The 26,343-nt window shown below is 31.2% G+C and overlaps 1 long non-coding RNA gene across 1 annotated transcript; it reads right to left on the bottom strand.

Annotated features, from left to right (window-relative positions):
• Window positions 1-16,427: 16,427 nt before the first annotated feature.
• On the bottom strand, window positions 16,428-18,809 carry LOC146884634 (uncharacterized). The gene is made up of 5 exons (XR_014996679.1): window positions 18,485-18,809; window positions 17,844-17,947; window positions 17,258-17,371; window positions 16,974-17,051; window positions 16,428-16,749 (listed from the first exon to the last, which is right to left on the bottom strand). It is a non-coding gene; the product is annotated as an uncharacterized LOC146884634 (long non-coding RNA).
• Between the last annotated feature and the right edge of the window lie 7,534 nt (window positions 18,810-26,343).

The raw sequence follows: 26,343 nt of genomic DNA, 5'->3' as shown, positions 1-26,343 counted from the left end.
ATACATATACAACTATTCCAAATATAAAAAAAAATGAGATAAAAAGATTTAAAAAAAAGGAGGGGAAGAAAAAATATGAAGAAAAACCACATTAATTTTGCACATCCAACTAAATGACCGGACTCTCTAGCTTCCCCAGTGGAGTCGCCATCTGTCGCAACCGAAATCGCGACGGGATGGCGAACCAAATTTTTTTTTGGAAAAAACAGAGATTTGGAGTCACCACCATAGTTATTATAGGAAACCATGGAAAACCATAAAAAATAAAACAAGGTCTGTGAAAAGCCAAATTTTGGATCCGGGAGTCGGTTACACGTGGGGAAGGTATTAGCATCCCCATAACGCCCGTCCTAAGATGATACCTTTAATTAAATGTGCAAAAGTTATGTTGTTCTTCAAAATGTTTATTTTCCCCAAAAATAATAATAAAAGGATGTACAAAAGAAACAAATTAATTTTTTGGTTCTTTAGGCCCGACGAGGATTAATCCTCGCTCCTCTCCGTTCACAATGGAGAATGAGGGTTACGTAGTTCTTTATGAAAAACTATTTGAGAAACTTTTTGATTTGATTTTTTTAATACTTTTGAAAACTTTTTTATGTTTGTTTTTGTAAATTTGAATTATTTGGAAATATGTGTTATGCGACGTGAGCGGTCAAACAAACATTAAAAATTAAACAAAGAAAACATTTTTTTATTTTAGTTTATATATATATATATTTATTTATTTATTTTCTAAAGAAAAAAAGAATTTTGAAAATTGGTGCTAGACAAACACTAAAGAAATGAGGTGTTCCTACAGAGAACAAATAAGATATGTTAGACACAAGTATTACCTTACTCTGGTCCGCCATCTCCTAGCAGACTTCCTCCTGGCTGATACATGTTGCCTGTGGATATCTCAATGTAATCGGTTTGGACCCGAGGAGGGTTACCTGCAGAAGAGACTCTGAAGCTCAAGTCAGCAAAATCTCTTAGAAAGTCAAATATGGTGATTAGGGAAGTAAGGAATGTGTGTCTTTAATTCGTGGGGTCCATGCATATTTATAGATTATTAATTATGTTTGGCCACGTCATGGGCTGGGCCCTTGTTTGGGCTGTAGGTGGGCTTGGGCCCTAGCCCTTAGTTCGATTATTGTGGGCTTGATGAATCTTATAGAAATGTTCTGGTTTTGCCAAGTCCTTGGTTAGTTTCCTAGAGTTAACGGCCTAGGCCAGTTACTCTTTAGCGGCCTAGGCCACTATTGTTGCTTTGGTTTGTTCGATCAACGTTGTTCCTTAGTGGCTTAGGCCAGGTACCTTAGCATGTGTATGGTAATTGTTATTATTTACATCCTTGATAGTTACACGGACAAGTTTTATGGTTATTATTCGGCTAGGCCGGCTAGGTGTGGTACATGAGGAAAACTATTTTTTGTTATAATTTTTAGAATAAAATAAAAAAAGCCCAAACGTAGGTGAACAAAAAAATGTATAATATTAAAACAAAATATAGTGAAAATTTGGGAATGAATAAATCAAAAAATTTGGCACTGACATACCTTTTAAACATTCTAGTTTCTCCTCTTCTTTATCAATCTTTTTTGCTCCCCACATTAGAATTATCTTATCTCTTCTCCTTTTTTTTTCTACTTCCTTCAATATGTTTTTTTTTTTGAAAGAGATATAAAAAAGAAGGCGCGTATGTGAGAGTGGTGATGGGAAATAATTAGAGAAGTGTAGAGAATATTATTTTTTCGGTCCTTTTTTCATATGACAGACTACGTATTTATATTCACATATTGCAATCTCAATGCAATCCTAGCTTTAATCGTAATGAATAATATAAGGAAATAATTGGTCATGATAGCAGCACATTATGGGGATCAAATCATAGCAAATCAGAGCACAAAATCAATCAAGATCAATAATATTGATTCTAACCGTTAACAAATTAGAGCACAAAAATCAATCCCAATTAGTAATATTGATTCTAATTATATGAAGAGATGTTGCTTTTAATTATTAGAATCATATCACTAATTTTTCTATCAGGACAAAGGTAAAAGATATGTTGAGTTGTTGGGCTCATGAAGAGGGGTGTGATAACAAATTGTTAGTTTTGATGCACCAATATTTCACAACCAAGACGGGGGTGAATTGGTTTTAACAAATTTTACCCAGTTTTAGCAATTTCGAGACTGTTTTGATAATCTCTTTGCTTATTGAATCAGTTGAAATAGTGTGTTTGGATGCTTAATGTTTGGAGCATTTATACCATGTCAAAATATAGAGAAGAAGAGATAAAGCACATAAAAGATTTATACTGGTTCGATTCCTTAGTATCTACATCCAGTTTCCCCTAGCAAACCACAGTTAGAGATTTTCACTATATCTCAAGAATTACAAGATTTACATATACACTTGGTAAATCTAAACTCTAAGATAAAAAGATCACACAAGCAAGGCTATACCACACACTTGCTTCAACAAACAAAAACAGCAAGGCTATCACACACACTTGCTTTAACAACCAAAAACAACAAGGCTATCACACACACACTTGCTTTAACCAGAAAACAGTAAAACATAGAGTTTCAAACTATACTTAGAACACAAGAACACAACCTAAAAATTAGATTGAGTACACCTTTTCCAAGTCTGAATTTTCTTCTTGCCAAGCCAAATTTGATGTTTCTTGATGAAATTCTCAAGAGGATCTTCCAAGATTGCTCCAAGAACCTGTTTCACACCTTTCTTTCTTTCTTTGGGTTGAACAACTCTGTTTACAGCAGGTGCAAAGTCTGTTTTTATAAATCAATTGCTGTCAACACGAGCCTAGTCGACTACATTAGTTGGCTAGTCGACTATCGGGGCAGCAGATTAACAGTTTCAGGATATTACATACATGTCATGTTAACTATTGTCATGTTATTATGGGCATCAAAAATATTTCAGATACACTTAATCAACAACAATCTCCCCCTTTTGTGATGATGGACAAACTTGCATAGAACAACAAACCTTTCTCCCCCTTTGGACATGATCAAAAACAAGGATAAAAAAAAGAAAACAATGCAGAAAATAGCCAATCTGAATGAAGTATATAGCTAAAAGCATTCAAAACCATGGGCTACCTTTGCTCCCCCTAACTTTAAACCCCCTATATGATGAATAGGCTAATGAAATCATAGAATCTCATAACTATGGAATGCATGTCATTATATAATATGGTATCAAAGTAAAATGCAGCAGATGCGGATAGGAGAAATTGGAATATCAAAGTACAAGTAACATTTTCAAATCAAGTAACAACAAAAGAGCAACATGGACTTAATGGGCAAACCAAATACAACAAATTTTATCATATTAGCTTAAAGTACAATCAATCACAAAAGAACAATCTTGATCCCAACATCTAGATGCATGGTTACTCCCACTATCAACAAACACCCAACACCTATAAGTACTTTCTTATCATAGATTTTCAAAGATTAAAATGGAAAAGTGTTGTGAGAGATGGATCATCAAAGAATCATGTAATCAATTTTGAAAAATATTAATTAATTTGGACTTTGGCATAAACGAATATCATAGAGAAAAAGCATAAGCACAACAATATAGAGAAAACAATCTTTTAATTGATTATCCAGTTGATTATTTTATGCAGAAAAATATGAAAAATGCACATTTTACCTCAAACAAGTTATGTTTTGTATGTCAAAGTCATGGTTCTTCCTTTTTAGTGAACAAGCATGCAATAAATCCAAAAGATGAGTTGTCAAAAGCATAATGAATGATACTAAACAAGTTATGTTCACAATATCTCTTTAGTAAATTTTTATCAAAGGAACAACACCCTAACAGCACACACACATTTCTCCCCCTATTTGGACATTTAGCAAAATAAGGGAATGACAGTAAAAAAATATGCAAACGGTGAGACATATTCAATATCAATTTCAAAAATGTGGATCAGACAAAGAAGTGGCAAAGAGCACATACAATGGAGAAGCAAAAGATGTGCCATATATCAATTGTCAAATTAGATTTGGCATTGTACAGATTAAAACCAAATTAAGCGAAAAACGAAAGCAAAAGAAGGATAGCAAGATTACAACCCATTAATCGAACATTTCAGCTTAGGGAGATGCTTCCTCATCATAAAAAATGGCAGCGACAAATTTCTCTTCTTCTTCCTCAAACACATATGAAGATTGCGGGAAGGATGAATAAAAACAACACAATTCAAGGGTTTTAAAGAGATTGAGAATTTTGAAAACAATTAGAGAATGGGGATTTAGGGTTCTGAACAGATTTGGGGGTTTGGAGGTTTTGTATTGGAAAGAAGTTTAAAGGAGAAGAAAATTTTACCAAACCACTTTTGTGCTAGACGTAGTTAACTAGGTTACTAATGTAGTCGACTTGCTTCGAAATATAACACAAGGAATATAAAAAATGTGTGACTAGTTAACTAGCAAGTTGACTATTTTATGTAGAAAGATAAAACCTAATGCAGAAATTACAAAGTTTGATGCAGTATGAAACAATAGTTAACTACGAAGTTGACTACGTAATGCAGAAAGAGAAAATCTGGTGTAGTTGTGACAATTCTGGTGCAGCATGAAAAGGATAGTTAACTAAGGAGTTGACTATGTAAGGTAGGAACGGAAAAACAAGTGCAATAATACTAATTTTGGTGCAATATTTAGATGACAGTTGATTCATAAGTCGACTATTTTAATGCAGAATGGTAAAATCTGATGGAGCTTTTTATATTGTAAATGTGAAATCAAGCATGCCTAATTCATTAAAATGTTGAAGAATAACAACATAGATGTAACAAAACAATTTGTATTTGTAGAAACACTTTTGGTAGTAAAAGATTAATTTTTATGTCCTAAGAAATATCATCAAAAAGTGTTAAAAGTTGTTTTACTCATATCATTATTGAGGCAGGGAATGATACAAACTTATCTTTCTTGTTCAGGCCAAAAAATAATATCACATTGATCATTAGGTTTTCCATAAACCTGCAAAATAGTTTAAAGTGATGATGCAGATACCCAATTGAATTTGGGTCCTTTCATGTTAGACAAAACATTTGATTCTTTAGCTATCCATTTATATTTACCCTTAGGAACACCACGATTCTTAAAGTAGAATTTATTTGATGTATGGCTAGGTTCACAACAATAAAAGCATACAATAGAAGATGGTTTACTCAAGTTAATGAATTTCCTTGACTCTAGTCGACTACCAAGTTGATTTTCGTATTCTGCATAACCTATGCCTTCTCAATTCAGTACACTTCTTTGGGAACCTAAAATTGCATCCAAATTATTTCTTCCTAGAGTGAATCTAGTTAATGTACTCATTAGATATTCAATTCTTTCTAATTGTTTGGAACAATTTTCACAATTAATCACATTTTTCATGCAATTACAACTTTTATGCTTTTCTATATTTTCTAGCTCAGTTTTCAACTCTTCATTTTTTGTTTCAAGTTGTTTTAATCTGTTTTCAAGCCATCTATTTTCACCTTTATGTCTGTTATTAGAATATTGCAACTTTCTAGCCTCTTCATGCAACTCATTATATACATCAAGTAGTTGATAGAATCTGTTTTCATAGCTTTCACCAATAGATTCAAGATTACTTACACTGCTGGCAGAGGATTTTGTATCAGCCATCAAATACATATTTGTTTCTTCTTCATGGCTTTCACTTGAATCACTAGAGGTACTGAAGTCATTGTCCTCCCAAGCAATGTATGCTTTCTTCACTCTCTTAGACTTGCTTGTAGTTTCACTCTTTTCCTCCAATTTCTTTTTGATCTTGAGAATTGGACAATCAGGTTTGATATGACCAGATTTGCCACACTTATAGCATGTTGGAGTGCTAGGTGAATCTTGCCTCTTGGAAGGGAATCTTCTATTTCCTGCAGCTGCAGATTTTGCATTAGACTTATTTTTGTACTTCAAAAATCTTGAAAAACGTTTTACCATCATTAAAATTGTTTAAACTAAAATTCTTACACCTCATAGAATTTTAATTACAAAGTTTAACCTCTCAATAATGCAGTTTCTAGCGCTTTCACACACACACACAGACACACACATACACACACACACACACACACCATAAGAATGAACATAAGTGTTTTAAAACCATTTAGTGTTATCAAAACTAACAAGTGACTTATTTTTACCCATATGAACCTTATTCATGGGATCTCCAATCACAAAGGTTGGGTTACCATCACTTGTTTGTTTGCAAGTGTTAAGTCCCATTCCTCTCAATGTTTCTAAAATAATATTTCTTCCCTTTTGTTTGAGGATCTCTTAGATTTCGTTCAGACTTCACATAATCAATGGAAATAATTCCACTCTTTGGAAGCTGCTTCACCAAATTGTATCTTAATTGCATATGTTTATTATTTCCATTGTAGTTTTATTTTTTAGCTATAACTATTGTCGATTAGTAATCACAATGTATAAATACAAATTGGGTGGGTTTCATTCCTAGAGGAATGTTTGCTAAGAAGTTTTTCAACCACTCAGCCTTACTACAACCCTTTTTGAGAGCAAAAAACTCAAATTCCATTGTAGATCTTGCAATAATTGTTTGCCTGGCTGATCTCCATATAACCGTACCGCCCCCAAGTGTGAATACATAACCACTAATGGATTTTATCTCATCTGAATTAGAGATCCAGTTAGCATCACTGTACCGTTCTAGTACAATGAGAAATCCACTATATTCAAATGCATAATCCATTGAACCTCTTAAGTATCTCATAACTCTTGTAAGTGTATCCCAATGTTCTTGATTAGGACATTGAGTGTACCTACTCAGTCTACCTACTGCATAAGCAATATAAAGTCTTGAAAGGTTCATTAAGTGTAGTAAGCTCCCAATTATCTAGGCATACTAAGGTTGAGAAACAAATTTTCCTCTATTTTTCATTAATATAGAGTTAGCATCATAAAGGGTACTCATTGATTTGAAGTCATAATATCCAAACTTTCTAAGAAGTTTCTCAATGTATTGTTCTTGGGATAGTAATATACTATTGCCCTTCCTTATGATTCTAACACCTAAAATTACACTGACTTCACCTATGTCTTTCATTTCAAATTTAGAACCTAGAAATAATTTAGTTCTAGAGACTATATTAATGCATGTGCCAAATATTAACATGTCATCTACATACAAACATACAATCACACATTCACCATTTTCAGATTTAGAGTACACACATTTATCAGCATCATTAGGTGAAAAACCATCACAAAACAGAACGTACCTAATTTTTCATGCCACTATTTTGGTGTTTGTTTTAACCCATACAAAGATTATAAAAGTTTACACACCTTATTTCCTTGATTAGGGACAACACACCCTTTAGTTTGAGTCATATAAATTTCCTCCTCTAATTCACCATTTAGAAAAATAGTCTTAACATACATCTGGTGTATCACTAGCTAATGGGTAGCTGCTATAGATAACAAAACTCGAATAGAGAAAATCCTAGTCACAAGGGGCAAAGGAATCAAAGTAATCTATGTTGGGTTTCTGAGTAAACCTTTTGATACTAATCTTGCCTTATATTTATCTATGGATCCATCAAGGTGCTCATTTTTCTTAAAGATCCACTTACAACCAATGACTTTTGCTCCTTTAGGAAAATCTACTAAGGTCCAATGATTATTTTTCTCAATTGATTCAATTTTAGTCCTAATAGCCTTATCCCACTATTTTGCATCAGGAGCACTAGTAGCCTCTAAAACACTTGTTGGGTATAAAAGTCATCTCTAAAAGAAGTTTCCTTCCTCTGTCTTTTACTTCTTCTTAAACCCACACACATGACATCACTATTATTATCTATAGGTTGTTCAACTTTATCACTAACCTTTAAAGAAAATATATGTTCAAAAAACTCAACATCTTTTGTCTCTAGGATAGTATTAGGCTCAATCATATCACTTTTAAGAACAAGAAACCTATAGGCATCACTATGTTCAACATAGCCTAAGAACATACAATCAGAGGTTTTAGAGCCTATTTTACTTTTTTTATTATCAGGTAACATTATTTTAGCCAGGCACCCCTACACTCTTAGATATTTAAGATTAGATTGATAACCTCTCTACAACTCATAGGGAGTTTTACCAGTTTACTTATGAGGTATTCAATTTTGTAAAAAACATGTAGTAAGAAGAGTTTCTTCATAAAGGTTATCAGGTGCACTATAACTAATAAGCATGACATTCATCATTTCCTTAAGAGTTTTATTTTTTCTCTTAGCTACTCCATTAGACTTAGGTGAATATGGTGGGATTACTTCATGCATAATACTTTCTCTAACACAAAAGTCATTAAATAAAACGTATTCACCACCTCTATCTGATCTATTTTTTTTATTTTTCTTATTTAATTAATTTTGTACTTCTGCTTTATAAGTTAAAAATACATCAAAGACTTCATCCTTATGTTTGGTGTATCTAGAATAATCATCTATAAAGGTTACAATATAATTTTTACCACCTCTTGACATGGTTTATTTTAAATCAGCTAGATCAGCCTGAATTAATCCTAACAATTCAGTTTGACGATGTACAAGATAACTTGTTTTCTTTGTTATTTTAGATTCTACACATATATCACATTTACCACTTTGTTTATCATGCATATTAATTAATGCTAGTCGTTGCAATTTCATAAAATATGAGGAATTCACATGTCCTAATCTAGCATGCCATATATCATACGAGTCAACGATAAAAGCAGAAGAACATGATTTAATTATAATATCTTAAACATTGAGTGTAACACCCCAAATTTTTCACTGTCACAAAATGTTATAAAATAAGCACTTTTAGCATAAACGGTTATCTATAAAATGAACTTAAGTAAAATTTATAATTTAATCTATTAAAGAACGTAGTTCAAACATTCATTGTCTAAAATTTTCATATAACAACGACACTGAAAATAAATTACACCATCTTTAATACGCAATTTAACAACTTAATAAAAATGAATATAAATCCCGAGTTCACCTATTTCTCTCGTCAGTCTACTCCATGCCAGAATCATATGTGATATTATCTGCTCTTATATAACACACACGTCATACAATCATCACACACATAAATAACAATAAAATCAATAGGGATAAGCTAATCATAATTAATAATATATAAATGAAACTAAGTAAAATAAAACATTATTAAATAATACTCAACTAACAAACCTGTAACATGCATTAAGAGCTATAAAGTAAAATATCAAACATGTGACTGCAATGAACTCACATGTCCCGAAAAAAACCCATGTTTTATCACCTTCATTTAAAGGTCTAAAAGTTACACTATGATTGCACCGCTCATTAATTTCTTATATGCTTTTCTATCAATCCGCGAGCCTTACTCTAAAATACCATTCAATAACAAAGAAAGAAATTACACCTAACGTGATTTGTTTCATTAAATCTACAAGATTTTAATACCTTAGATGCTTAACCAAACAAAAACATGAACTCACAATTTTTTTAAAAAAAAAGACACAGTTACATTTTCTTACCACTGTAGGCCCCCTCCCAAATACCACCATATGCCATTAATAAAATATAAGCTAAATTAGAAGTAAAGCAAGCCACCAAGGCAAAGAAAAGAGAACACACCGACCCCACCACATGTGACATGTTCCATCCAAGCCTTAATTGTTTTAACACACATATATCTATAACAAGCTAACTCATGCACTAATTAGCCATAAAACACGTGCCTCTTGTAGCAACCTTCAAGAACGTTTCTCTCTAAGTCTCAAGCTTCACTCTTCACGATTTTCTCCTATGCTTTGCCGTTTTGTCACTTCCTTTTTTTTTTTATGCACTCCCTAAACCTATAAACCTATATGATTTTTATATCATCTCCCGAAACCCTAAATTTTAACCTAAATTAAATCCCTTCTTTCCCCTTTGGTTATTAAGATTTAATAAAAATAATATAATAACACATTATTTTTGTTAAATGGCAGCAACGTTACCTATAAAAACAAAACGAATATATGTTCACAATTTTATGCTTTCCTCTGAAATTATAAGGCCAAATAAAAGAACCCATGCCCAACCTACGTGGGCCCCATAACACAATTTAAAGGAAAAAGAGGAAAACTAAACAAAATATCATGACATCAGGAATTGAAGACATGCACCTGCACACATTAAATCAAGCACCACCTTCTGAACCACTTGTTTTTTAATGACTATGTGCACATTTTTTATTTATAAACATGTGTATTCAATATTTCATAATTAAATTAAATTATTAAATTAAATAAATAGTAACTTAAATTACTAATATAATTATTTTATATGTCATAATCAAATTAAAATAACTAATTTAAATACCACCACAATCTCAAATAAGTCATCCATTTTCTATGTATTTTTCTTAATTATGATTTTTTTTTTCAGATCTTACATTGAGTACAAAGAGACCTTGATCACAATATCCCTTCCCCACAAAATATTATTTTTTTCCATTACAATCTTATCATATTCGAATGGGACTTTAACCCCAAATTTTTCAAGTAGTGCTACAAAGATTATATTAACTCTGATAGAGGGCACATGCATCATATCACTCAAGGCTAGAGTCTTCCCATATGTGAGTTTTAGAAGAACCTTTCATTTTTCTAGGACAAGAGTTGTCTTAAAATCCCCAAGGTAAACATGTTCTTCCCCATCCTATACACTAGTATAGTAGGTAAAAACACTTATGTTTGCACAAATGTGCTTGGTAGCACCAGAGTCTACCACCCACTTGCTCATATTAGTCATTAGATTTACTTGTGAAAATATCACAACTATAATATCTTCCCCTTAGGATATATTTGCAATAGGAGGATTTTCGTTTCTTGCTCTATGCCTGCACTAAGGTGCATGATGGTCTAGCTTCCCACATAAGAAGCAATTACCTTTTTCGAGGTTAGATCCATTAGGACGAGATTTCAAAAATTATTTTTCCTTTTGTGATCAAGTTTGCTCTCGTACCTTTTTGAAGTAGGTTTGTCTTCTACCACGTTTGCCTTTGTAGATAAAGCTCTGGCCCTTACAGTAGCACACTCCTTCATATTGGTATCTTCAATTATGACGTGTGTAATGATCTCTTGAAGCATCGTCTGCTTTTCCTTGTGTTTCAGCTATTATTTATAGTCAATCCATGATGACGACAATTTCTCGATCAGAAGTTCTGAAACAAACTCATCAGGCAAAAGTATGTTCTCTGGTTTGATTTCTTTAAGTAGCTTGTGATATTCGTTGATTTGAATCTTGATGTCTTTATTTTCAATCATCTCCCGACGGTAGTAATTGTAACATCCCATCAGGATATTACGAATTTATATATAAAATAAAGAAGTAAATAAATTCCAGAGCATTTAATAATACCTCATTTTCCCAAAACGCGGGAAAATTTAAAATTTATTAAATAAGTAAATAATGCTCATAACCATCAATCATAAAACCAAAAATCAAATGTTATAATATCACCCATTAGGGTTTACAACCGATTCCAAAATCACAGAAAACAAAACATAAGATTTTTCCCAAGTCTATCCCCTCTCCGCGTCTAAGCTTCACCTGAGCCACCTGCATCAACAACATTTGCTCCCGTGTAAGTACACGATCATCGCCAAACACACGCAGATAGGGTGAGCTTAACAGATAAAACATAAATAATGTTGCAGATATATATAAATATATACACATGTCATTATACATAACTTAAACATCCCACATTGTTCCATATTTTAATTCCTACCATCTGATCCTCAATCAGATTATTCGTGTTCTACATCGTCTAATGATTGCTTCAAGGTGACTTACTGCCATACCTATCGGCCACAACCGATAAAGCACGTGCGGGAAACCATGCTACGGATCATACACCGTAACGCCAGGTAGAGTTCCCATATACGAACATAGTTTGTATCGTCCCAAGACTACCAAACTCGTCAGCTAACAACTGAGGAGGGTAATCTATCCGGACCCATCCGTACTGGCCACAACCAGCACACTCACACCGGCAGCACTCGCCAACCCGAGCCACAACTCAAGGGTTCCTCGTGTTCATCCGCCATCCTGAGCCACAACTCAAAAGATGCTATTCCGAGCCACAACTCAAGGAATACCACGTGCTTAACCCCTATCCCGAGCCACAACTCAAGGGATACGTTCCGAGCCATAACTCAAGGAACACCAGCAATCCCACCTTTAAAGCACCGCTAGACGCCTTGTAGATCACAATTACGCAACCAAAACTCCTAGCTACAATAGTACAAATCGCCTGGCAGGGGACACGTGCCGCCAGGCGCTGCCAGCTCCCAGATCGCCTGGCGGGTGTCGCGTATCGCCAGGCACATAGCACCTCAACAATCTCTCTCGCTGCAGACACCGCCTGGCGATATTACCCTCACCGCCAGGCGCCCGCCACTCAGTTGGAATACCTTACTTGAAACCATTTTTTCCAATCTAGATTCACGTATCCTTATTACAATTTAGTATAATCCAACCTTTTCTCTAAACGGTACCCATGCTCATACGATACTTGTCCCCATTTCCTTCCCCTTTATAGCTTACTTAATTATACAAGTTTGTCTCGCTATCTTTTATAAACTTATTTCCACTAAACGCAGATTTGCATTACCGCCTTCCAACTAGACCTCTCGAGATCAGATATTGCACTCACACTGTTTCATGACTCATACTAAAACCTCAATTACTTTTATTCCTTGTTATTCTAACGTACTCATCTTCGCATAACCTATCCACCATCTAGGTAATTTCATTTCATAAACTCTCAATCCTTATGACTCCAAACTTTAACTAAATGCATTCATTATCACACCAAACTTCCTCTGACCCTCAACTCCCACTCAATCACGAAAAACGCCACCTCTGCACTGTCACCGCCGTCGCCTAGCGGCACGGAGCTTGCCGCCAGGCGGTGCATCAGTTCTGGAAATTTCCAGATTTCTGCACTGCACCAACTAGACTCCAAATCTCGCCCAGTTCTCACAATTTCACATACAGAAAGTCCGTTATATGACTGTACCTACTCCATAGATTTTCCTTTCAGAATTTCCACACAAATGAACTTTACAGTACCAATTTTTCCATCTTAAAACCTAGTTGCACTATTTCATTCAATTAACCTCAATTACACGACAATCAACAGTATTTTTAACATGTGATCATAACTCAATGATTATTACAGATTTTCCCCCGATTGGAAATCGTCCAAAACCCCAAAAACATAAAAATCAAGCCCTTTCGCTCGCGTCGCCTGGCGGCTGGATTAGCCCTGCCAGGCCCTTCATCCAGAAACCCAGAACTGGTGTAAACCCCAAGCGTCGCCTGGCGGCACACTCCCAGTGTGCCGCCAGGCGGTTCCCTTCCCAGAACCCCAAAACCAGCATAAAACAGATGAGTCGCCTGGCGGTGGTTCATCACCCGCCAGGCAGTTTCTGGAAATTTCCCAGAAACGCAGAATTTCGTGATTTCAACAGCATATAGGCATCCAAATTATCATACATCACATGTTATTATTATTTAAAACAAAACAGCAGAGTCCAACTCCCCTAACATGGTTTTCCTTCGCTTAAAGCTTGACGATTAAGTGTTCTCCCTACACCAATTGACTCCTTAGCCTTCTCTCAATTCAGCCCCAAAGATCTCACCCAAACCTCTCAAACTCTCTGATTTTCGCTCTCTCTCTCTAGTATATTTTTCAGCTTGCCAAACCTTCTCTATTAACCCACTTTTTCCTTTTAAAGTGTGCCTAAAAAACTAGGTTATTAACCTAAAACGAAAATTGGCACTTAATGGTGGTTAATTTCCATTCACTGTCCCATTATGGACTGTTTCACAGCCACCCCTTATTCTGCCATTCCACTAGGATTTCCCTCAATTTTTCATATTCAAGCCAAAGCCAAAATGTCAAACATAAAGTTTAATGTGAGTCCTCAAAGACTTGAACCTATAACCATGCAATTGCCAAATCAATATCAAACCATCATGCCAATTCATGTTTCTTGCTAACAATCAACATCCAATTAACATATTATTTCACAGCATGATTATCATATATTTAAAATAATAATGAATAATAACACAAAATGGCATACATAGGACTCAAACACAAGTCCTCTCACACAATCAAAGTACTCTCAATCACTTGAGCTAGTACTTATCCACGTCATACTCTTCATAATTTAATGTCATAATGATTTTCCCACCCACATTTATTAATTAATTATTTATTTAATTAATTAAATTCCACGGGTCTTACAGTAATTCCCTATGACAAATCTTTGTCGAGCAACATTTTCACAGTATATTTGAGAATCAACGAATCCCATATTTCTTTTGCTTTCTTATATCAGCAATACACATATAACAAATCATGAGACAAGGCACTAATGATTTGTGGAGTACTGGAGTCATTAAGTTTGTTGACATGTGAAGCCAAGGTGATATGTTTCTTGAAGATTTGATAAAGATTTGATGAAGCTTTGATGAAGCTTTTTGAACTACTTAGAAGCCATTACCATTGGAATCAAGCCTACATTGATGAAGACAAGGAGGTTTGATGGTATTCATGTTGATCAAGTCTGGAACGTGTGCTCTCCACATAGATAAATCATTAAGAAAGTGTATTTGAAGTTTGTAATTCATATTGTAGACCTTGTAGCATTAATTTGATGTATTTCTCTTTGTTGTGTTTTTTAATCTGTTGAATGATTTTTCAACAGGTTAAAATGTCTCATTTAATCTATTGAATGGTTTTTCAACATGTTAAAGGGTTGAGTACAATAGTCTTAAACTGTGACTTATTCAATTAGTTGATTTATTTTTTAATCAACTGATTTCACTTAAGTCAAGTGAAATCAACCGATTGATTTAGAAATCAACCTGTTGAATTTCGTAATAGTTTGACTATAAGAGATGTGATTTTTGAAAGAGAGGGAAGTTGATAATTTTTTAGTGCAAAATTATTCTGAAAACTTGGGAAATCTCTCTCACTCTTTCGTGATCATTCAGACTGTAGCTGTTGAAGATTGATCTTGGATCAATTCTTGGAGCTTTTGGCTTGTGTTTGAAGCTTGGAGAAAGTGGTTTGTGGTAGGTTGGGATGTGCTATCACTAAGGTTTGATCTTTCTCAAGCTTTGTGTGTATGCCTGGTGGTTTTCCAGGTCTGCAAAAGGGTTCTTACTGTGCTGGTGTGATTCTTGTGTGATTCAAGAGTCTTATTTGTGGTATTTTCTTATTTTGAAAGTGTAAGAGTGGATACTTTGTAAATCTTTTGAAATAGTGCAAAGTCAGGCTCGGGTTGCCTTGACAAACTGGATGTAGCTCAGGTTTGAGTGAACCAGTATAAAAATCTTATGATCCAAGCTTTTCTCTAACCCTTATCTCTTGCATAATCTTTTAAAGTTTAAAGAACTTGAGTTTAAATAATCTTTTTCATGTTCTTGTGTGTTTTCACGGCGTCTAAAACTTTGAGCATGTTTGCATAATCAATTAGAACCTGTCTTGATCATTCTTGTGCATTGTTCATGGTTTAAAACTCAAATCTCCATTTCTGCACTTTTCCCAGTATTTCAGTCGACTTTTTTTTCTGTTTCAATCGATTGATTATACCAGAACAGAATCTGTTTAGTAAAATCAATCGATTAACTATATTTTTGATCGATTGAAAGTATATTGTCCAGTGGCTTTTGCATCCTAACTTGGTGATCGAATTGATTCAATCAAAGGTCACTACAAAAAAAAAGCATTTTAGCGACCACCCACTTTGGTCGCTAAAAGGTATAAAATCGGTCGCTAAACCGTTAGCGACCGAAATAGTGACCGAAAATATGTAGTAGCAAAAACCTTGGTGGCAAATCAATTAGCAACCGAATTACAAATCGGTCGCTAAATAGCTACCGAAATTTTGGTCGCTAATTTGTCGCAAAAAGGATTGGTCACCTTCTTCAATGGAGACCAATTTAGCCACCAAAAGTTCAGTGGCTAATTCGGTCGCAAAAATAAATAAAATAAAATAAAATTAGCGACTCTTTTTTTCGGTGACTAACTTGAAAAAAATTATTAAATTAAAAAAAAAAATCAGTCACTAATTCGGTCGCTAATATAATAACACAACAACCATTATTTTTTGGTCGCTAATGACATCTATTTTTTTATTTTAATCAAAATAATTTTTAATAGCTAAATCAATGACAAAAATTAAAAACATTTTGCAAATAAAATAGAGACCCCTTTTATTACATAATTGTACCTTCTTAAATACAATATTTTGATCAAACTTGTAAACAATTTATTAAACTACTATAATTACTACAAATTTAATTATGCTAAATAACAATTAGCATATGAGATTTAATGTTAGCATAAATATGGATGCCAAAATTTATAATATTTAAACAATTTCAAACAAACAACTATTTATGTGTAAAAGTAACATCCAACACTAATAATTCAAGAAAAGAACATGGAAAAGAAAAGAAAAGAAAAGAACAGAAAAGCCTAATTAAAACTAAAGAATTGCCTAATAACAACTAAATATTGTTCTGCACCCAAACGAATGGAGCCACTTTTGTTACATGCGTATAAGCTTTTTCACTTCCCAATATCTTGTTGATTCGCGTACTAATGCAAATTGAGGTAGCTACCAGCCTTTCAGAACCACTTCTCCCTACAAACATCAATTACAAATATTTATAACATTCAATCTATAAAATATCTCCAACATAAATAACTACTATAAAATGCTTTTAAATAAGTATCAGTCATCTTACTTAAATATTTATGAAATCATATTTATTAAAGAAAACTTTCTCAAGTGCTTATGAATGAAAATTTACAGAATTGAAACATGCAAAATATATCATATCATCATGTAAAGTAATGATCCCTTACGCAAAATTTACACCCTGCAAAATGTTATTATTGGAACTATATGGATTTTTCTAGTAAATATCCCCCACACTCCAACCCCTGCAAAATAAATTTAAAAGAGATACACGTTAACAAAATCTTTTAGAAATTAAAATTGTCTACGTAAATATACCTTATATTTCCAAATAAGACAAGTTGTCGATTTCTAGTGCCAAGCAAACAAAATATGACATATTAACTTTACATAAATATGTCCACCATATATAATTAGAAATTCTCATTTTGAGTACTCTATAAAGCCTTACAAATATACGTCCATGGCCACTAAGAAAAGACTGAAGTAGTCTAGTCAATTTGGAGTCCCTGTAAGGTGTAAGGTATATATGACTAGCTCTACCTTCATTCAATTTTGAAATAACCTGCACAACAAAATTAATCACACTTCACAAAGCTATAAAGAATTGCACATTCAGGAAAACCATATGTATGTACGGGTTTTGGATGACAAACATGTACTAACATGTTGAAAGGATGAGTGACAAAACAAGCCATGGAGGATGATATTGCTCTAGTACCATGTTAAAAAGAGAGAAACTAAGAAGGAATGTAATAAATTTTAAATTAAATTGTCACATTTTGGTGGATTCAATATTTAAACAGGTGGCTGATTTAACTTAAATTATGGCATTTTTCTATCCTATTTCGGTACATTCTAGGCTAGTTCATGATTGGCAATAATAAATGAATAACTAGACAGCAAAAAAAAAGGAAAATCCAACCACAAAGAACATTATGCAAAGTTTAGTGTAATTCCAAGAAAACGTGAAAATAGTAAATGCTTAAATTTTAAAATAAAGGGATAGCATTCACTGTACAATGAGATACACTTACTCGCGGCCAGTATGGTCTACTTTCCATTTTGCCCAATACTTCTTTAAAAAGGCTTTCTCCACATTCTTCAGAGGACTTGGAACTGCACTTCCAGCTGCATAACCCTACAGAACACCATGAATTTTGCATAATGTTAAATGCTGCAGTATAACATCTATGCAATGAGAAGGAATTGGAAAATATTTTTTAAAACACAAATCAATAATTATCAATTGAGACAGTGCTACTGCTTCTCCTTCACTATTTTCACTACATGGACTACTCTCTACAGTCTATCACACAACCAAAAGTTAAAACAGGAAAATTATCTCTTCATAAAAACAACTTTTAACATATGAAGGAAAAGAAAATGTCAAGAATAGGAGCATTGTAAAAAAGCCTTAGAATTTGGATGAAAGATGGTCACCAAGAGTCGCTACAATCCTCCCCCAACTTAAACCTAAATTGTTCCGAAACAGGCAAATTCCAAAATCAATCACAGATTTTTCCATTTCTTTTTCAGAAAACACAACAATTCATGTTCAACATCCGAACTCTGAAATTCACGGATAATGAAGCGAGTAAACGACGTGGCAACGCCTAGGGAAAAGGAGAAGAAGGAAATCAAGGGAGTGAGGTTGAGAGAAGAAAAGACGTGTTACCGTAGAACGACGGTGAGGCGCCTTCGTCGGCAACGATGCTTCTCTCACTCCGAAAACGATTTTGATTTGGATTTTGAAAGGTTGGCTACCAATTCCGATTGAACCCAATCACGAAAATCCAACCGCGAGTCCGAAACAGTTTAACAATGCAAGAGAATATAGGAATGGCAATTAAAATGGTCTGAAGCACAACAACGATATTCTTGTACCGCAATTGAGCCTTTCCGAGAACGCCTCCAACGTTGAGAGATCGTGGAGATGTTATCTAAAGGAAAGTTAGGGTTGCGGAGGGGGCACTCGGGGAGGGAATTAAGAAACATGTGGGAGGCAAACTTAAAATAAAAAAGTTTTATTTCTTTCAAGGCGGGAAAGGGTTTGGAAAAATGAAAAAGAGAGGAATTTAGAAATTAATTTAGTAATGTATAATTATTATGTAGAAATTAATTTAGTGATTTTTTTTTATATATTTAGTAATCACATCTCTTTAATTGTAATTTAAATATAATAATAATAAGTTTAATAGTTAAGAAATACATTTAAAGTTTTTTTTATACATTTACCAAATTTTAAATAATTTTATGTATTTAAAAAAGTAACTATCTTCAAAATTATTAAAATAATATATCAATATTTAAAATTTGTGGATTAAATTTGATTGAAGTTAAATAAAATTTAAGTAAATTTTAAATAAATATTTTTTATGATCATTAATTAATTACTATAAATCTAATTTCTAATTATATTTTCATATCAATAATAAAAACAATTTTAGATAAACAATCTGATCATAAATATACATTGAGAGAGCAACATACATAAATATATTAATGTTAAAATTAATACTTGATCACAAATATTTTTAAAACATTATTATAATTGTTACCACACTATTATCTTTGTTACGATTATGATTCATGACAATAACAATAATCAACCTCTTAAGTTTGATAAAATAAAAACTTAAGTCCATATTGAACAATTAAAAACTTCTCAAATTATAAAGTTTTTTTTGAATAAAAAAAAGATTTTAGCATTTTATAATTTGGAAACAAAACTTTTATAAATATAAATTGAGATAAGCAATGTTAAATAAAAATATTGAACAATTAGAAACTTCTCAAATTATAAAGTTTTTTTTTAATAAAAAAAAATTAGCATTTTATAATTTGGAAACAAAAATTTTATAAATATACATTGAGTTAAATAAAATTTAAGTAAATTTTAAATAAATATTTTTTATGATCATTAATTAATTACTATAAATCTAATTTCTAATTATATTATCATATTAATAATAAAAACAATTTTAGATAAACAATATGATCATAAATATACATTAAGAGAGCAATATACATAAATATATTAATGTTAAAATTAATACTTGATCATAAATATTTTTTAAAACATTATTATAATTGGTACCACTCTATTATCTTTGTTATGACTATTTGTTTCATGACAATAACAATAATCAACCTCCTAGATCGATAAAATTGAAACTTAAGTCCATATTGAACAATTATAAATTTCTCACATTACAAAGTTTTTTTTAATAAAAAAAAATATTTTAGCACTTTATAATTTGGAAACAAAATTTTTATAAATATAAATTGAGATAAGCAATGTTAAATAAAAATATTGAACAATTAGAAACTTCTCAAATTACAAAGTTTTTTTTTAATAAAAAAATTACCATTTTATAATTTGGAATCAAAACTTTTATAAATATACATTGAGTAAATTAATATTTAAGTAAATTTTAAATAAATATTTTTTATGATCATTAATTAATTACTATAAATCTAATTTCTAATTATATTATCATATTAATAATAAAAAAAAATTAGATAAACAATATGATCATAAATATACATTAACAGAACAACATACATAAATATATTAATGTTAAAATTAATACTTGATCATAAATATTTTTAAAACATTATTATAATTGTACCACTCTATTATCTTTGTTATGACTATTTGTTTCTTGATAAGAACAATAATCAACCTCCTAGATCGATAAAATTAAAACTTAAGTCCATATTGAACAATTAGATACTTCTAAGATTACAAAGTTTTTTTTAATAAAAAAAAAGATTTTTAGCATTTTATAATTTGGAAACAAAATTTTTATTTTAAATTATATAGTGACCGTGATAGATTTTTTCTTAATAATATTATCGATTTTTGTTTCGGTTGTCACACAAATTAATATCATTACACATTTATTTTGTTACTAATTAAAACTTGAAATTAGCAACTAAAACTTTTTGGTCGCTAATTCGGTAACTACAAATATTATATTTAGCGACCGAAAATGTTTGGTCACTAATTACCACATCATGCACATTTTGCGACCACCAATTTTTGGTTGCTAATAAAATATTTAATTTGGTCGCTAATTCGGTTGCTAAAAACATTACATTTAGCGACCAAACAATTTCGGTCGCTAATAAGCATTTTGTACATATTTAGTGACCACCAAATATTCAGTTGCTAATAGAAGACACATATCGGTCGCTAATTCAGTCGCTAAAAATATTACTTCCAAATTGAATAAATAGCAACTAATTTAGCGACTATATTTTCGCTACTGAAATTTTCGGTCGCTATTTCCGTCACTGACCATATTATTGTCACAAAGAAAGTAACAATTATCATTTCAGTGACATATTTGTCATTCGGTAGCTATTTCGGTCGCAAATAGCGACGTACTTTTTTCGGTAGCTAATTTCGGTCGCTAAAACACTTATTTCTAGTAGTGGGTGGTTTTTAGCTTTGAAAGATAGCCTAAATTTTTATCTAGTCAATTCAACCCCCCGTCTTGGCATTTCAACCATTTCAAAACTAACAAGGTTTTGAAGTTGAGAGAGCAATAACTACTCCATATATGTTTAAAAGGGTAGACACACGTTCTTGCTGGCGCCGAAAGTTTTGTCCTAAAAATACCTTAATTTTTGATACATCCAGAAAGGGTTTTGCAAAGATAATTTAAGTTCCAAAAGTGTTTTGATTCTCCGGAATGGATTCATTGTTGTTGTTGTTAGCCATAAGTCCTTAAGATTGTCAAAAAAAGCTAACAAAGCACGTGCAAAAAAGTACTTCCTGAGATGTGTATATTTTAAAGACTTATCCATGGTGTGTGGGGCAAGCCCCCATGAACTTCCAGGATTTTCTGAGGATCTAGCAAGAAAATACTCTTTAAAGAGTATTAATATGACCCATACTAATAAAAGAAGAAGAATGAGAAATATGAGAGAGAAGAGAGCCAAGAGAATTGAGAATGTGTGTTTTAGGAGAGCACTAAATCACTTATTTATAAGTGAACCAGGATTGTGATGGGCTAAAAAATCTCATGGCCTGCATTGTAACAACTCCATAATAACTCCACAACGGTCAAAAGATGTTGTAATTGCTTGGTGAAAATAAAACCAAAAAAGCAACATGCCATACAAAAGTTAATGGCCAAAATCAAAACTGATGCAAGTGATAAAGGCACTGCAGCAATGTTAACATCTTTTGGAATATTATTATTATTATTATTATTATTATTATTATTATTATTATTATTATTATTATTATTATTATATTTCCAAAAAACAACGTGTTTAAAAATATACATTTAGGTTAGTTGTTGTGGTAGCACATAAACTTAAATTTAAATTTTGTAGTTAAAATAAAAGTCTTAATGCATAACAATATCATGTATTTAATAATTTTTTCAATAAATTCATGAAATTCATACAAACTTTCTCAAATAATAATTTTATTTAACCAAATATATTTTTTTTGAGAGAAAAAAATCTTACATTAAAGCCTTAAACAATTATAATTTTATTATTTTAATTCAAAATTGTATAATTATAAAATTATGATTTTATTATTTGAACAAAATTTGAAAATATATCATAATTTTACATTTCACAAAATCATAATTTTATAATTATATACCATTACCAAATGACTTTTGACTTTTCCAAATTTTATAACTCTTTATCTGTGATAACTAATAATTATAATAACAAAAAAAAATTAATAATAATAAGGTTTATTTATATTTTAAGTCCGTAGAAAACTTTTAATTGAATCTTTGATAAATTTATGTGGTATATTGAGTACTCAATAAATTTAATTTTTTCAATTGAGTACTTGTAGTTAAATTTTTGGTTAAATTACCCTTTTGGTCCCTCTATTTGTCATGAAATTTCATTTTGGTCCTCACGTTTTTCGTTGTCTCAATTTGGTCCTCCTTTTCTTAAAACTGACTCAATTTGGTCTTCACCATTAACTTTGACTAGACGGTGTTAAAGTCAATGCCACGTGTCAATTTTTGGTTTTTTTTAATTTTTTAAATATTTTTTGTTTTTTTTTCGAATTTTTTTTTGAATTTTTTGAATTTTTTTTGAATTTTTTTTGAATTTTTGACATGTGTCATTTCACCGTTGTGCCACGTGTTAAAGTAACTCAATTTGGTCCCTATATTTGTTTTCAGTTTCAATTTAGTCCCAATTTTTGTAAAAATGAAACAATATTGTCTCTCATTAAATTGAGACTCAATTTAATCTTTGTATACAACTTATGATGATATTCTTAATAAAATTGACATTTTTATTAAATATTTATAGAAATATTTTTAAATAATTTTTTTAGTTTTATTATTAAACAAAGTTAAACCCCAAACTTAATTTCAAAAATTAACAATTTTGTCATCATATATAAAGGCATCAAGTGTATCATATTATACAAACTTGGTATAGATTAAAAATCAAATAACTTGTCACACATAAATTTAGGAACTAAATTTCAAGTTCAAAACAAAATCAAAGTCTAATGTTTTATGTAGAATTTAAAGTTAATTTAAAATATTTATAGAAATATTTAATAAAAACGTTAATTTTAGTAAGAATATCACCATAAAATTTATAAAAAAGTAAATTTAGTGCCAGTTTGAGGAAGGACAATATTGTTTCCTTTTTACAAAAAATGGGACTAAATTGAAACTAAAAACAAACATAGGGACCAAATTGAGTCACTTTGACATGTGGCATGACTGTGAAGTGACACATGTCAAAAAGAAAAAAATAAAAAAATTTTAAAAAAAATATAAAAAAATCAAAAAAACCAGAAATTGACACGTGACGTTGACTTTAACATCGTCTGGTCAAAGTTAACGGTGAGAACTAAATTGAGTCATTTTTAAGAAAATGAGGACCAAATTGAGACAACGAAAAACGTGAGGACCAAAATAAAATTTCATGACAAATAGAGGGACCAAAAGGGTAATTTAACCAAAAATTTAACTACAAGTACTCAATTGAAAAAATTAAATTTATTGAGTACTCAATATACCACATAAATTTATCAAAGATTCAATTAAAAGTTTTCTACGGACTTAAAATATAAATAAACCTTATTATTATTAATTTTTTTTTTGTTATTATAATTATTAGTTATCACAGATAAAGAGTTATAAAATTTGGAAAAGTCAAAAATCATTTGGTAATGGTATAATTGCATTATTCATCCCTTCAAAACTCACCTCACTTAAAGAGAATCTTACACTTCTTTCTTGAATTACTTCTTATTTATCATAAATACTTGAAAGAAATAACCATGTCATTTTCACTTACTCTCTCACAATTAATAAATACTCCCAAAGATACAAAACCTTAGAAAATTTTCCTGTCAAATCCTCCCAAAATGTGGTTAAGGTAGATCGTCTCTAACAAATTTGTAAAGATAAAGTTTGTATAAATCAAAATATGACCATCACATTACATTCTTCCCACAAACATAAAAAAAATAGGATCATAAACAAGAGTATTATTATCAAATACTCAATTTTGCACCCATCAATATTAAATAACGTACTTATTCAACACTATGTCTTTTTATATCCTTTTACTTTTGAGATTTTATTAACTTAAAAAATCAAATTATTTTTAACATACGAACGTATCTTTAGCCTCAATGACTTAGCCGCCAAACTTTACTATAAAAGGAATTCACAAAAAACTCAACTTAAAAAATATTCCTTGGGATCTTGTTTAAAGGAGTATGGTTCCTTCTGATAATAACAAGCAGCAATTTATTAACCTCTTTTTCTGTTTTGCGTGTAGCGGTTGATGTTGAACTCGTTTGTCTGCTAATTAAACGTGTCTTGGACCACTAAATCGTGGGTGAGACGGATCATAAGAACTTGCAAGTTGATAAAAAGAGAGTGGCACCACTTCCCATTCACATCAACCATAATCGTCTCCATACAGTATAGCAGTTGGCCATAAATCCATCCATCCGCATCTAAATTTTCTCACCACAAAATACAAAGTCAATATATAAATTTCTACACATATAAATATAATAAGTCAATGTATTACACTATTGCTTTCATATACATTAAAACCTACTAATATATATAATTTGATCACCACACATATAATTATTATAGTTTAATGAAAATAGATTTCCTGTACTATTATTGAATGGTGTAATAAGTAATGCAAATTAATTCGGTGTAATTGAATATGGCTTTTTATATATAAATAGAAGAAAAATATATTATAAGAACAACCTTTTAATAGGTTATTTTATTATTGGGTCATGTTTAATTATAAATATACCGACATGTCATTGGTGTCATTAGTATCGGACTTAGTCATTTTAGGCAATGAGATTCATGTTTAAATAGTGTGGAAGGAAAAACAAGTGGTTAAGAGGATAGTTTCTACTATGACAAATAGTCATTTACAAAATGCATGAATATATTACCATGAAAACACACACACACACACACACATATATATATATATATATATATATATATATATTCGAGAAAAAAATGGTTTAAAATCTAAATGCAAAACATATTTAAAAAATAATAATAGTAATTCAAGATACATATATAGTTTCTTCATCCCATTCTTTTTAAAAAACTTTAGACTTCAAAATTTACAAAATATGTTTTTTTTCTAATCAATAAACACGTTAACAGTACCTTTATTATCACAGTCAGTTATTGCCGCTATCAAAGAAATAAAAAGAAAAGAATAAGATTCAGTAATTTATAATTAGAATCGATAGCTTTAGAAATCAAGTATATAATTAAGCATATTTATGTGAAGATATATTGCGTTTGAAAGATTTTTGCATTTTTTTTAAGGTTTATGCCAAAAGAGAACTCACCAAATAGTAGAATTCTGTGTATATTTGTATGTAGGAGGCTACCTAATATATACTTTCTTTTGTTAACTAACCTCTTTAAGTGGCATTGTTTGTTTTAAGTAATGAGGTGTAGTGCAATTATCTCATTACTTTTAATGGTCAATTATCATATTATTATGAGTACTCTAACGTTTATATATAGTTAATTTTTATAATATATATATATATATATATATATATATATATATATATATATATATATATATATATATATATATATATATATATATATATATATATAAGCACTGGATGATGTCTTCATATGTTACCTGCCAAAAGTGAAGTCGGAAAATCCTATTTTAGGAAGAGAAAGAGAGACAAATAATTCTGAGAAAAGTTGAAATGCTGAGCTAAATTCTTTATTTTTCTGAAAAAGCTGCAGTTTTGGTAAATTATTTGGTTGGCCATGTGAGCCACCGATCAATGTAATTTCACCATTTTACACAGCAAAACTACCTGTGCTCGATTACTTTCTGCTCCTGCCTCCACTGCATTAAACTGCACCACTCATATATAGTTGGTTTTGTATCATTGGTTCTTGTGCTTACATTACTGAACAACTATATATATCATGTCAACAAGAATCATAATAAAAAATGTTTCAAAGATCAACAACTAGACGTTGCTTTATTACC

Source organism: Vigna unguiculata, chromosome 7 (assembly GCF_037176805.1).
Source record: "Vigna unguiculata cultivar grain cowpea cultivar isolate G323 ecotype 2 chromosome 7, ASM3717680v1, whole genome shotgun sequence".
NCBI lineage: Eukaryota > Viridiplantae > Streptophyta > Magnoliopsida > Fabales > Fabaceae > Vigna > Vigna unguiculata.
The sequence above is the reverse complement of the archived record's forward strand: the minus strand, read 5'-3'. Positions and strand labels throughout refer to the sequence as shown.